Source organism: Pseudochaenichthys georgianus, chromosome 3, assembly GCF_902827115.2.
Source record: "Pseudochaenichthys georgianus chromosome 3, fPseGeo1.2, whole genome shotgun sequence".
NCBI classification, from domain to species: domain Eukaryota; kingdom Metazoa; phylum Chordata; class Actinopteri; order Perciformes; family Channichthyidae; genus Pseudochaenichthys; species Pseudochaenichthys georgianus.
The window spans coordinates 495,692-509,955 of NC_047505.1; the positions used below are offsets into that span (position 1 = coordinate 495,692).

At 44.4% G+C, this 14,264-nt stretch overlaps 1 long non-coding RNA gene across 1 annotated transcript; it reads right to left on the reverse strand.

The window, feature by feature from the left end:
- Positions 1 to 259: 259 nt before the first annotated feature.
- Positions 260 to 900, reverse strand: LOC139432951 (uncharacterized). Its single transcript, XR_011642517.1, has 2 exons — positions 796 to 900; positions 260 to 554 (listed from the first exon to the last, which is right to left on the reverse strand). It is a non-coding gene; the product is annotated as an uncharacterized lncRNA (long non-coding RNA).
- Between the last annotated feature and the right edge of the window lie 13,364 nt (positions 901 to 14,264).

Consider the following 14,264-nt stretch of genomic DNA (forward strand, 5'->3'; position numbering starts at 1 on the left):
TTCATAATCTGATTATCTTTGTAGTACAAAGTGATGAATTAAAAAAACACATTAACATTTAAAAAATACATTATTTCTACAGCCGCTAAATAAACAAACGTTTCATAAATAACACACTTGCTCTGCAATAATGTCATATGTTTCTTGTCATTTCTGTTAGGAAAGGACATACCTGAAGGACACAACTGCCTCACCGTTTTCTCAGAGGGACAAGAAGAAAATGAAAAGCTGATTTCAGATTAAAGACCAATACAGGACATTCACTAAGAAACTACACTTTTATTGTGAACACAAAGTCAAACAGGACCATCATTTGTTTGTGGCAGCTGAGCCCAGTATGGGCTCACAGATGCAGTTAGGTGGTTTCTTCATCAGACCTGGTCCTCCTCCATCAGGCCACGTCCTCCTCCATCAGGTCTGGTCCTCCTCCATCAGGCCACGTCCTCCTCCCAGAGAAAGACCTCTCCACCTTCTCCAGCCAAACCCACAGACAGGACATCCGTCACGCTGAGGTTTCTCCCAAAGTCTCTGCACGCTGTCTCAATTGATCCACACTGTGAATATGAGGGGAAATGTGTGTCATAAATGCTTTAGACAATAAGAAATATGAAGTTAACTGTAAGGAATGGCTCATTCTTTTTTAAATAGACAAAACTATTACTGTATTTACCACATATTGTATGTTTTAGAAACCTTAAGTCATTTATAGATTTGTATGCAAGTAATATCCCAAAACTCAATAAATACCGTAGATTATTATTGAAAGTTATGCTGAATAGTTTCATGTTCACTTACCTTAAGCAACGTAAAACGTGCAGACCGGGGGGAATACAAATACTTGTATTTCTCTTTTTTGGTTTGCAAGGGTGTCACCTTCCGCGGAGCCCATTTTCTGTAGTATTATCCTAACAAAGAGAAAACAAGAGGGAACAACCCTTATTTAGGTTTTTTAAAAAGTGACAATATCAGCTTGCATTCATCCGACAAAAATACGACACAGGGTATTGTCTAATTGCTGGTTGTCTTGTGTTTTTATGGGATTTGGATAACGGATTTATTCTATAAAATATTTTGAATGGTTTTCACTTAATACTGTTATAAAGTCGGCTGCGGACAGCCGGGCTGTAGTAAATAGTGCAGCAGATCTACACAGCTAGCTCGCTAGTTAGCATTATTAACGTCAGCTATTTATGTACATTTTCAACTTCTGCTTGAAAGCAAGTTCCTGCAAACTGTTCAAACAAACGCTTCAACTTGTACCATTTATAATCTGTATGTTTGAATATGGATCTTAAATCGGCGTGACGTTGAAGCAGCTGCAGTTCCTTTAAGCATAACCTTAGCATTTTGCTTCTGGCAACTAGATTTATGATTTGAAAATGATAAAAGTAGGGTAGACATGTGGATATTATCCGGCTGAACAAAACGTGACCCGTCTCTTAAATGTGTCTCAACCACAGACCTTATTTCCAGCTAGTTTCAAACCATATTGCACTATCTACGTCAACGTTATTTCTGGAACCAACTGGAAATGTGAGATTCATATGTTTCAGATACACAGATCTTATAGTGAGGTTAATCTCACACAGTACTCTGCTCTTCGACACTAATGTGACGCCAGCTGTCTGCATCGTCGAGCATAGCTATTTTAAATTAACAATAACAATGCATACAGTTACCTAACTAGCAAACTAACTAATGTACAAGCATGACCTTATTTTACCAACCTCACCGAGAAGCCTTATGTTTTACAGTATAATCCTTCTCAATGTGTTACACTTCTCCATTGTGTTTTAACTTGTATGCTACGGATAGCATCGTTAGCACAGATGTAGCTTTGTCTCGCTTGTTAGCTGAATAAAAAGACAAGTAAGAAATAAAGTGCTTGAATTGTACTTACCGAATAAACTGCATTGATGGACGGTCTGTTTGAACCGCAGAGCCATACGATAAGTGCGATATTTCAATGAAGAATACTCCACCAGGCATCAACACAACAACCACTTCGGAGTAGCAGCCTGGAGCTAATGAAGCTAACGGGGCTAGCAAAGAGACCACTGACTTCCGTTACATTAGAATGACTTCCGTTACAGCAAGAATCCCCTCACACACACATAGGTGAAGCACATGCACATTCCCTACTGAGAACCTTTCAGTAAAATGTTTTTCAGGAGTGTGTGTGTGAGGTTAATTTTCAGTAGTGTGTGTGTGAGGTGTTCAGTAGTGTGTGTGTGTGTGTGTGTGTGTGTGTGTGTGTGTGTGTGTGTGTGTGTGTGTGTGTGTGTGTGTGTGTGTGTGTGTGTGTGTGTGTGTGTGTGTGTGTGTGTGTGTGTGTGTGTGTGTGAGGTGTTCAGTAGTGAATGTGAGAGGATTTCAGTAGTGTGTGTGTGTGTGTGAGGTGAGTTTGAATTTTGGCCTACACGGCCCTTCATAGCAAATCGTTCTCCACGTCTTCTCCGCGCTGTGACCCTACGATCCAAGTGCCGTAGGCAGAATCTGGTCTCATCACTGAACAAAACGTTCCTCCACACGTTGAGGCTGCTGGCAGCCGGACGAAAACGGAGAGTGGCTTTGTCACATTTTTCATTGGCGCAACCCACATACTCAGCTCTTCTGCTCATCCCACAAATGCATGTTCCTCATAAATGTGGTACCATTGGAAAGGTAAAAAAACAGCCTTTCCAACGGTATAAGATGTATTGCCAAGAAGCATTGTTACAACAAAGAAATAAGGTACCAAACACAAATGTCCTTACTTTTTGTGTGAAGGTCAGCGGTTGCCCAAGTTTAAGGCCCAGCTGTTGCTGTCATGTTTTATGCCAATGTGTGCCTTGCTCATGAGTGCTGTGTTACCAGTGTTAGTGCCGCCGCCGTGCACACAATGCAGAGGTGTGGACTCGAGTCACATGAGTCAGAATCGAGTCATCAATTTGATGACTTGAGACTCGACTTGACAACATCACAAAACACTTGGACTTGAACACCAATGACTCGGGACTTGACTTGGACTTGAGCCTTCTGACTTGAGGTGACTTGATACTTTAATTTATTCAAAAAAAGTTCCTCGCAATATATTTACCGAAACAACAAACCAAAACGTTGAATCTCCGCAACTTCCCCCATGATATAGCTATTAACCAATCAGGTTGCAGGAGAGAGTCATGGCCGTGACGCTGCGTGATGCTGCGTGACCCAGCACTATCGAAAAAATGATACCTAAGGTAGTCGCATTCGGCTACAAAAACTACGCAGTTTTAAACAAAAAGCGAACGGCACAATGCTTAACCTGTGCCACACACATCACAGATGGAGACGCAACAACCTCGAACTTTGTTCGCCATCTGAAACTGCATAAAGAACGGTAAGTCAAGTCTACTATTACAGTAGCTGTTTGTTCATCTCATGCAAACGTTAGCTTAAAAGCTAAATATCTGTTGTCTATCCAGCTAAATAGATGCGGGTTATATAAACAGTCTATGGTTCAAAATATACGGTTGCATTGAATACACAATGTAATATGTTAGCATTACAGGGGCCAAGCCGCTAGGATAACGTTCTGTTGCCGTTCTCCAGAGACGAGTAATGAATATCCCGCGTATGCGATCCAGTTGTTGTGATTTGATTCTGTGCACTGGGAACGGTCTAGCAGGTAGTCATCATTGTGTCTATAGGTATAGCCTTTATATTTACAAAAAACGACCAGAACGGTATCTAGTTCCCTCTATATTAGCAGTAGTGTTGAACTCAGAAATGTGGTTCTCTTTCTTCACTGTGAGCACTTTAACCCCACAACGAGTACACTTTGAACATACACTTATTCTTTGCTGCGTCATACAATTTACTACCATAAACTCCTTACTTATTTTAATCCACCGAAGAAGCAAAGTTCTTCTTCTCTTGTCTACTCATAGGCGCCACATTGTGGCGAAAACTAGCAACAACAATATTAATACTGATTCGAAGCACACAATATGGAGATGTGAATGACATTAGAAAATTATTAGGTACAACATTAAATACAAATAAAAATAGATTGTGGGGTCCCTTATAACATACTGTACACAGTGGAAATAAACATTCTTAAGATTAACGTTGCATTAACTTAACATCAGGGATCTTATTAATAAATTACTGCTGACAGTCACAGTAGCCTAACCTTACTGATCCCTCTTAAAATAAAAATAAAAACACGTTACTTTACCAGCAGATAGACCATTGATAATTCAATTATTAATGTGACTAATAAAGAGCAGTTTGATCTGCAATTCGAGAAAGAACAACAATGCATTTACTAATTGTTGTTTTCTTCACATGTTTACCTTTTAACAGATATGAAGAATACCAGAGGAACAAAAGCATTACAAATGATTCACAACAGCCTTCAGTCTCACAGTTTTTTGGCAACCAAGATGGACAGTACAGCGTGAATCATCCACAGCAGAAAGCTATCACCAATGCAATACTGTCCGACTTAGTTGTCGATTGCAGCTTGCCCCTCTCAATTATTGAAAATAAGAGTTTTCGCCACTTTCTGACAGTAGTTGACAGAAAGTACAGGCCAGTTTGTCGCAGGACACTGACTATGAAAGTAGAGAACCTTGCTGTGGAAAGACGTTTAAAATTAAAAACCCGGATGAGCAATATAAATCATGTCTCAGTCACTGTGGACATTTTGTCTGACAGAAAGATGAGGGGATTCCTTGGTGTTACTGCAAACTATTTAGAGAAGGATGAAGAGAGGATAGAGCTGAAATACAATCTCCTGGCCTGCGACCGCTTCAAAGGCTCACACACAGATGAAAGAATCGGTGAGCAATTTGAGGCTGTATGTGATGAGTACAGCATTACAAATAAGAGACTACATTATTAGTGACAATGCTGCCAACATGCGTAAAGCGTTCACTGTGTGCTTCCCAACGGAGCAAGAAGATGAAGATGTTGATGAAGAGGGTGATCTTGATGACCCAGAGCTATGGCATGACCTTTCTCTTGAAGATCAGGAAACAGTAGATGCTGCCATGGCAAACAAACAGTGCTTGCAGCTGATGGTGGGAGACGGATTGAAGGAAACAAAAGGAACAACCTCTTCTCTTGCAAAGTTGTCGAAGCTCAGCTCACTGCTGCATACTGTACAAGCACAACTTTTAAAGATGTGTTTGATGCTGAATTTGGGGAACAAAGAGGCATCCCTGCTGCTGTCGCCACAAGATGGAACTCCACACTCAGGCAAGTGAAGGCAGTACTCCGTTGTGAACATCCGAAGCTTTGCCATGTACGAGAAAAGGCTGGGCACAAGGAGTTGTTGTTCACAGCACGGGAGTGGAATGTTTTGAAGGAGTTGGTGGACATCATGAATCCATTTGGAGAAGCAACAGATTTGACACAAGGGGAAAAGATAGTGACAATCAGTTCTGTTGTTCCATCTGTCCTGTCCCTAAATCACCACCTCGAGAAGCTGAAGCCACAAGTCCGTTTCCTCAGCACCCTGGTTAGAAGTCTCCAGGTGTCCCTGAAGAAAAGGTTTGGGGGGATTTCCATCAATGTGAAAATGGCCACATTAACACAGGATGGAACAGCAGCTGCTTTGGATCCAGCCTTTTCTCTGATGTGGAGAGACCACCATGTGCTGGTCAGTCTTGAGGTCAAAGCTGAGGTTCTACAACATGTGAAAGGTAAACTTCATTGAGTTTATTATTACTATTTACTCATAATTTCCTTTTAATTGATTGCAACAATAATAATATGTGTTCTGCATCACCAATACAAAATATAATAAGGGCTCTTTTGTGTCTTTTTTTTGTTTTGATTTGACATGTTTTTCCAGAACTGATCCTGCGAGAGGCTGTGGAGACAGAGCAACCTACGCCTTGTGTTGATGAGCCAGAGAGCCTTGGACAAGGTGAAGGGCTGTTTGCGGAGGAAGAAGATGGATGTTGGGACCACTGCAGCACTGCAGCTAAGTCACTATCTCCACATCGCTGACGGACAGAATGTCCCCTTGTTCTGGGCAATGAACATGAAGGTTCTTCCTTCGCTGTTCAAAGTGGCCATCAGAGTTTTGGCCTGCCTGCCTCCAGTGCTCCGGTGGAGCGAGTTCTTAGCCATGGTGGCATCATCCTGCGACCCCATCGTGCACACATGAGTGACCGACTATTGACCAATTTGGTCTTTTGCAAATGCAATGCATTATGGGGCCCCGAGATAACAGAAAAAGTGTGGGTGAATGGAACTGTTACTTTGTGTTATGTTTATGCAACTGTTTCTCAGCCTGTCGCTTAATTCAAATGTGGTCTCTTGGACCCTGAGATTGATGCATCTATAACTTGTGTTTTTCACTCACTCACACTGTCTGACAATAACAAACACACACTTCACATCATTTTTCATAATAAAAAAGCACACAAATTGTGTGGCTGTATGAAACTGTTACTTCATTTTATGTTTATGCAACTGTTATGTTGAAAAGCACATAATGACTTGTTTAAGACTCGGTTTTCAAAGTTTAGGACTTGGGACTTGGCTTGAACTTGCCTAACCTGACTTGAGACTTGACTCGGACTCGAGCGCAAAGACTTGCGACTTGACTCGGACTCGAGCGCAAAGACTTGCGACTTGACTCGGACTCGAGCGCAAAGACTTGAGACTTGACTCGGACTTGCAAAACAATGACTTGGTCCCACCTCTGACACAATGTTGCAAAAGTAGTTTCTATGTTGCTCTTTATTTGTGCATATTTGCATAGGTGTGCGCTCTTTCGCAATGCTGTCGGCCTTGCTGTTTGATGTTATCTATATTGTGCCGCACCACATGACCGTTTTGTAGGCCCTCCAATGAAAATCACATGCCCACTCTGTAGATGTGTTCTGTCGCCGGGCCTGGCTGGGAGCAGATCAATTTAGAAAATAGCATGTTTGCCAGCTGACTGAAAGGCAAGTTGTGAATCAGGAGTGTTTAAAAAGCCTCTCAAGCCACCTTCCGAAGTAACCTCCTAAGAGCAGCCTCTCTGAACTTGTTTATGTTCTCTTGGTGAACACATATGAGAAAAGATGTAATCTTCTCAGTTCTTCTCTTCGTCAGTTTTGCTCTTTCACATTTATGCAGGCAGGTGGTCCAAACACAGAAACGGACGGCAGATAGTTATAACAAAAGTATACAATGAAGCAGATTAAGGTTAAAGAGGAAAAGCTCCACAAACGGAACTAGGGCAAATCAAAATGACAACAGGGGCAATAGGAGGACCATCCTCCTGGTACTAAGGATTAACACAGGGACACATGCAGATGGACTGACCATGCCAGGAAACAATGACGACAAACTGACAACATCCAATTGGTGACCCTTGTAAAGTTGTCATGAAGGGGGAAATGAATAGTTGAGCCCCAGAGATCTACAAGAAGATGGATTTAAAGAAAAAATAAAAATGCAAATAATACATCAAGAAGTCTCTATAGGCTGACTTTAGAGATATATTCAATGATTTATTGTCTACTAGTCAGATTACAATTATGTGATGCTTATAACTGGTCACATTGTAACTTTGACTAAATGCTATGGATAGGATAGTCAATCAAACCTTTATGTTAGGTTATTTTAACCAAACCTTAATGTTTCCCTTTACCTAACCTAACAATAACAATCCATCTATTTATTTGAAGTTTTGAAAAGCCCATACAAATTAAAAGAGCATCACATCAGAACATACTTTAATGTGTCAGTCTACAACTCCTGAAAGAGGCAGACTGCAGGCAGCAGGTACTTCATGCCTTTGGGATTTGATCTTGGTGTCCTCCCAACACACCAGACCTGTGCCACATACAGCAGATGCGTTTAATACTAAAGTGTTTCATTAATTACACATACAGCCTTAACATTTAGATAAGTGCAGGGGGTTCTCAGTTCCTCTCAGCCCCAGAAACCTCAAAGCAGCAGAACAGCAGCATGTGTGTGTGTGTGTGTGTGTGTGTGTGTGTGTGTGTGTGTGTGTGTGTGTGTGTGTGTGTGTGTGTGTGTGTGTGTGTGTCACCTTTTTTAACATCTAAGCTCACAGACACCCGTTGTAACTGCATCGTTATTGCAGTGGGGATATAGGATGCACTGGACGCTTTTGGTACACAATGTGTCTCGTTTCCACGCTGAGATTGGCCTTTAAACAAGCCCTGAACAGCGGGCGGGTCTACAAACAACGCCTGAACGTCTGCGACCCAAGCCCAACACCGGCCGGAGATGTTCGTGTAGACTTCGAGCAATATGTGCGCTTATTGTCAGATTGTGAGTGGACTACTTTCCAGAGAGATGAAAGAGCGTACAGGGGGACACTGGACACAAAACTCCTCCAGGTAAGATCTAACTTCAGCTTCTGAAATATGTCGCCAGAATCCTGAAGAAATTCCCTCTTTCTGCCAACTTCCCGGTGGACCTTACAGCTGACTCGCTGACACCTTGGATAGAAATGCAGCTTCGCTTCATCCGTGAGAGAATACAACCAGCGCTGCGGGCCGCCGGGACAGAGACACAACGGCAGCAAAGGAAAGTTTCCAGGAACAAGCTGGCATATCTCTGGCAACACCGCAAGTCAAAGGCAATCGATATCATTTTAAATAACAGCTGTTTTCCGGAAACCCCGCCCACTGTTAGTGATACAGCCAATGTGTATGACTACTATAAAGCCAAATGTCAAACTGTGCCGAGGGCTACTCCCCTGGCCACGCCCCCTTGGTACAATTTCATTGACAGAATAGAGCCAGGCTATTTCCCAGATACCCAGGATTTTACAACAGAGGAGGTGGATGCAGTTCTGGCTTCTCTTCCTAATAACAAGGCTAGTGGATCTGATGGGGTCATCTATGAGACGCTGAGAGCTACCAGGTCCACGTCAACACAGACACTCACACACATCTTCAATGCCTGCCTGATCAATGAGAAGGTGCCTGCTTCGTGGAAAGGGGCCCTCATTCACAGGATACCAAAAGAGGAAAATGTCCCAGATGATCCTTCCACTTGGCGTGACATTTCACTATTGCCCACAATATACAAAGTCTTTATGAAGTGCCTACTCACCCGCATCTTACCCTGGCAGGCGGACACAGGGATTCTCTCCCCCCATCAGAAAGCATATATCAACAGACAGGGAATGAACGAACATGTGTTTTGCTTAAAAACCGGAATAGATGATTTCAAACATGGATCATCTAAATTCTACACAGTGTTTTTGGACTTTAGAGACGCGTTTGGTTCACTCTCCCATGAGGTGATGCTCCAAGCATTAGAGGAAATACACCTGCCTCAGCCTTTTGTGAATATTGTATCCAATGTGTACCAAGGTCCATTCCTCCAGGCCAGAGGTGCCCAGTACGTCGACCGCGGGCGACCGGTCACCCGCGGGGGCAATGCTGGTAGACCGCGAGTCATTCATAAAAAAAAATCAAGCTCCGTTAAAATAGACCTCCCTTGGCCTCCCTGCCACTAAATTCAGGAGTTTACTTGATTGACAGAAAAAGCAACCTATCGCTTTCCAGTCTGTTAACCCAGAATGCAAAGCGATATAACATCAGTCAAGTGCCGGGAAAACTCAAATTAATGTAAACAAGAGATAAATAACAAAATGAGTGCGGGACCGAGCAAAAAGCTAAAAACATACCACTTCCACCCAGAATGGGAGGAAGAATTTTTTTTTGTGATGTCACATTCAAACGTGATTTGCCTTATATGTAAAGCAAGCGTCGCTCTGCCAAAGAAATGTAACGTGGAGAGGCATTATCGGAGTGTTCACAAGGCATATGACAGTGACTTCCCTCCGAGTAGCGAGTTGAGAAAGAGAAAGGTCTGAAAGGGAACTTAAGTCACAATTAGCTGGACAGCAGTCACTTTTCGTAAAGCCGACATCCACTGCAAAGGCAGCCACTGAAGCATCTCTACGAGTGAGTCACGCTATAATTAAACACAAAAAATCCTTTCAAGATGGAGAGATGGTGAAAGAAGCCTTCGTAGAAGCAGCAGACGCCTTGTTTCGGGATTACACAAACAAAACAGAAATAATAAACGCTATCAAGGCCGTCCAATTATCACGGAGCACAGTCACACGTCGCTGTGAAGTCATGGCTGAGGATTTGACCCAGCAACTCAGGAAGGACATAGAAGACTGCGAGTGTTTCTCACTCCAACTAGACGAGTCCACTGACGTGAGCGATACAGCACAATTGTGCGTTTTTATCCGGATGGTGTTCACAGACATGACGGCGAAAGAGGAACTGCTGACGATTCTGCCAATGAAGGAACACACTCGGGGCGAGGACATTTTTAGAACGTTTAAAAACTTTGTTGACAAAACGAAACTCCCCATGTCTAAGTTGAGTTCCATCACAACGGATGGTGCGCCTGCGATGGTGGGCCGGTGTAATGGCTTCATCGCAAAATGCAGGGAGGATGACACATTCCCTGACTTTCTGAATGATCACTGCATTATACACCAGCACGCACTGGTGCTAAAATGCTGAACATGAAAGAGGTAATGGATGTGTCACTTAAAGTGGCCTGTTCTATTCGGGCAAGACCTCTTCAAAGACGGCTGTTTCGTGCATATCTGGAGGATGCCGACTGTGTTCACACTGACCTCTTACTACACACCGACGTAAGATGGCTGAGTAGGGGCAATTTTCTCGAGAGATTTCGAGTGCTTCTACCGGAGATAAAGGCATTTTTCCATGGCACCAAGCTCGCGGAGTACGCACGTCTCGATGACGAGGAGTGGCTGTTAGATTTGGCGTTTTTAACAGACATTACACACCTGTTAAATAAGCTGAACTTGGAGCTACAAGGGAAAGACAGAACTGTGGTTGACATGATCAGCTCAGTTAATGCCTTCAAACGAAGACTGCATCTGCTGTGTTCAAAGCTGCAGCGCAAAGATTTGACCAACTTCCAAAACATCGCCTCTGAGCTGGAGAAGCAAGGGAAGGACAGCGCGCTCCTTGACAGTGCGCGCTACACAGAGCAAGTCAATAACATTACATCTGACTTCGAGAAACGCTTCCGAGACTTCGCTTTGCTCGAGCCAATCGCCACATTCATGTGCTATCCGTTTAGTGAAGACCATGATATTGATTCGCTGGCCCAAAACATCGGAGCAGTGTTTCATCTGAACCCGTCTGCGCTGGAGGATGAGATGTTGTCGCTGCAGGCCGACATCCAGTTGAAGGCGCGTGCCCATGCCGGACAGTTTTGGAACTTATTCAGGGTTAAAAGTATCCAAACATCAGAACATGTGCCACCTCACTGACCTCACTCTTCGGCTCGACTTATTTATGCGAGTCAGCCTTCTCCCAAATGAAGATAGTGAAGTCGAAATACCGTTCCCAATGAACTGATGAACATTTGGAGGCCTGCCTGAGACTAGCCATCAGCAGTTACTGTCCTGATTATGCAACATTGACGGACTCCATTCAGTGCAAGTCATCAGAATATGGTAGGGACCCACCTAAATATATTGAATTGTGTTTTGCAGCATTATATCAGGATCATGGAGAGAGAGGTTTCTTACCCTGCTTGTTTTTATGTGTTTCTTAACAGGGAAATGAAGGGACAGTCAGAGAGAGAGAGAGAGAGAGAGAGAGAGAGAGAGAGAGAGAGAGAGAGAGAGAGAGATGAGAGAGAGAGAGAGAGAGAGAGAGAGAGAGAGAGAGAGAGAGGAGAGAGAGAGAGAGAGTGTGAGTGAGTGAGTGAGTGAGTGAGTGAGTGAGTGAGTGAGTGAGTGAGTGAGTGAGTGAGTGAGTGAGTGAGTGAGTGAGAGAGAGAGAGATGCCTATATTGGACCTATGTATATTTCATTACAACTTTGAGAGACTGTTCATAGGACCCATTTGAGTCTGATGTCTAAGTTGACTGTTCTACTCGTTTATTGTATTCCTTGTACTTATATTTGTGTTTTATGTTTCAGATTTCAGGACATGGAGTGGTTTCTTAGCCTGCTTGTTATGTGTTTCTTAACAGAGAGAGAGAGAAATAGAGAGAGGTTAACATGCCAGTTTAGTTTTATGTATTCATGTATTTGTTTCTGTTCAAGAACCCAAATAGCGTTGTTGTAGTTATCCCATGTATACATAACACGTGTTATTCAGCTCCTTGCAATTTGGGATTTTATTTTTGGTTGGTAGACCTCGGTGAGCTGGTCATTTCAAAAGTAGCCCACCGGCCCAAAAAGTGTGGGCACCCCTGCTCCAGGCTGTCTGTGGGCAGCAGCTCACAGAGCCCATTGCACTGAAGGTGGGAATAATAACTGGCTGTCCCTGGAGTGCCGTGAACTTCATCCTAGCACTCAACCAGTGGATGAAGTGGATTTACCAGTGCGCTCCGCTGCATGTCAAATCCCCAAATCCTGTTCAGGGATAGGCTGACGACGTGCAGGTGTCATCACGACAAGAGGATGTCATCATTGACATGCTGGTGCGCACTGATGAGTTCCTCCAATGGTCAGGGCTGGAGGTGAAGCAAGCTAAGTGTGCCGTACTCCATGAGCGCCGCAGTGGAGGCGACCGCTGGTATAAGACCAAGAACGACAAGCCCCCCTCCTTTCTTGTAATGGGCCAACCCATTAAGGTGTATTCCCGTAATGAGACCTACCCATACCTTGGCCACAGGTTTAACATTGCAGGTCGAGGAGCTCACTACAGAGTTTCTCCATCGTCTCCACCTGATTGACTTGTCCCCCCTCCCCGTCCTCATGAAGTTCCAGGCTGTGAGAGAGGTGGCTTTGGCTAAAATTCAACATCTCTTTGCCAATGGACACATCCCTCTCAAGGCACTGAGAGAAATGACAAACAAAACTGTCCAGCTGGTCAGAAAGTGGGTGGGCCTCAACACACACTCCACACGGGGCATCATCTTTCTCCCATGTGGAGAGGGGGGGCTGGGAGTCCCAAATGTCGAGTGGACCTACATAGCCACCAGACTAGCCCACCTGATCCACATGCTTAACAATGATGATGTCACCGTAAGAGAAATGGCCACGGCCTCTCTCCTGCTGGATCTACAAAGAAGGAAGATCCCCCTGGCCAGCGCAGACCAGAACAACTTCCTCGGCTTCAGGAGGAAAGACTCTGGGAAACTGGACTCTCAGGCCAAGGGCTTCGGGGTCTGGTCTGACTGGCCAGATCTCAATGACCTCTGGAATCGGACTGGAGTCCAGCTGAAATGGACACGACTCAACACACAGACTGAAGTCCCGTCTCTGATGAACTGATCACTGACCCCAGTGTGGTTGTGAAGGCCGACATCACAACACCTCAGGAAGAGACTCTGCAGGGAGGGTTCTGCTCAGCATGAAGCCGTCTGAGGTCAGGCAGCACTGGTGTGGACTCAGACTGCAGGGAAGCCTGTTTGGGGTTTGCTGACCACTCAGTCTCACATCCAGTGTTTAAGAACGCAGCTGTCGGTGAGGATGTTCTGACATTTACCATCAAAGCAAGACTGCAGGTGTCACCCACTGAGTACAGTCTGTCCACCTGGGACCCTCACATCCACCTGGGACCCTCACATCCACCTGGGACCCTCACATCCACCTGGGACCCTCACATCCACCTGGGACCCTCACATCCACCTGGGACCCTCACATCCACCTGGGACCCTCACATCCACCTGGGACCCTCACATCCACCTGGGACCCTCACATCCACCTGGGACCCTCACATCCACACTCCATCCTGTTTAAACCATCAGGATTCACAACAACACCTAGAATCCACTGCACACATAACACATGGATGTAATGCATGCAGACGCCTGGACATAGCCGTCATGAGCGTAGTGTGGACATTGTGTCTGATGCGGTACGAAACATCTTACCATCTAGCGCAGCAATGTACAAGCACGCTAGAGTGCTACCAGCATGGTTTGGTTTTACAAATGATGTCTTTGCTCACATCCCAAATACACCTGATGTTGTTTTTGTTGACACCACAGGGAGGTGCTGATCTTAGAAGCAGGCTGTGCCTTTGACCGGTACATGGACAAGTATATCAAATACCAACCACTGCTCGATGTGATAACCAGCTCTGGGTACAAGTGTAGATATAGCATACTTGTATTCGGAAGTCTTGGCCATGTATATAAATGCACCATGACTGGGCTGAGGATGCTGGAATGTGAAAGAGAAAAGCCAAACAAATGGCAAATATTGCTCTGTTTCAGCTGCTATTGGCTGCTTAGCCGTGTGGAGAGGAGGTGCTATGTGTTCCCCTGAGTGTTCTGTGCTGCTTAGCCGTGTGGAGAGG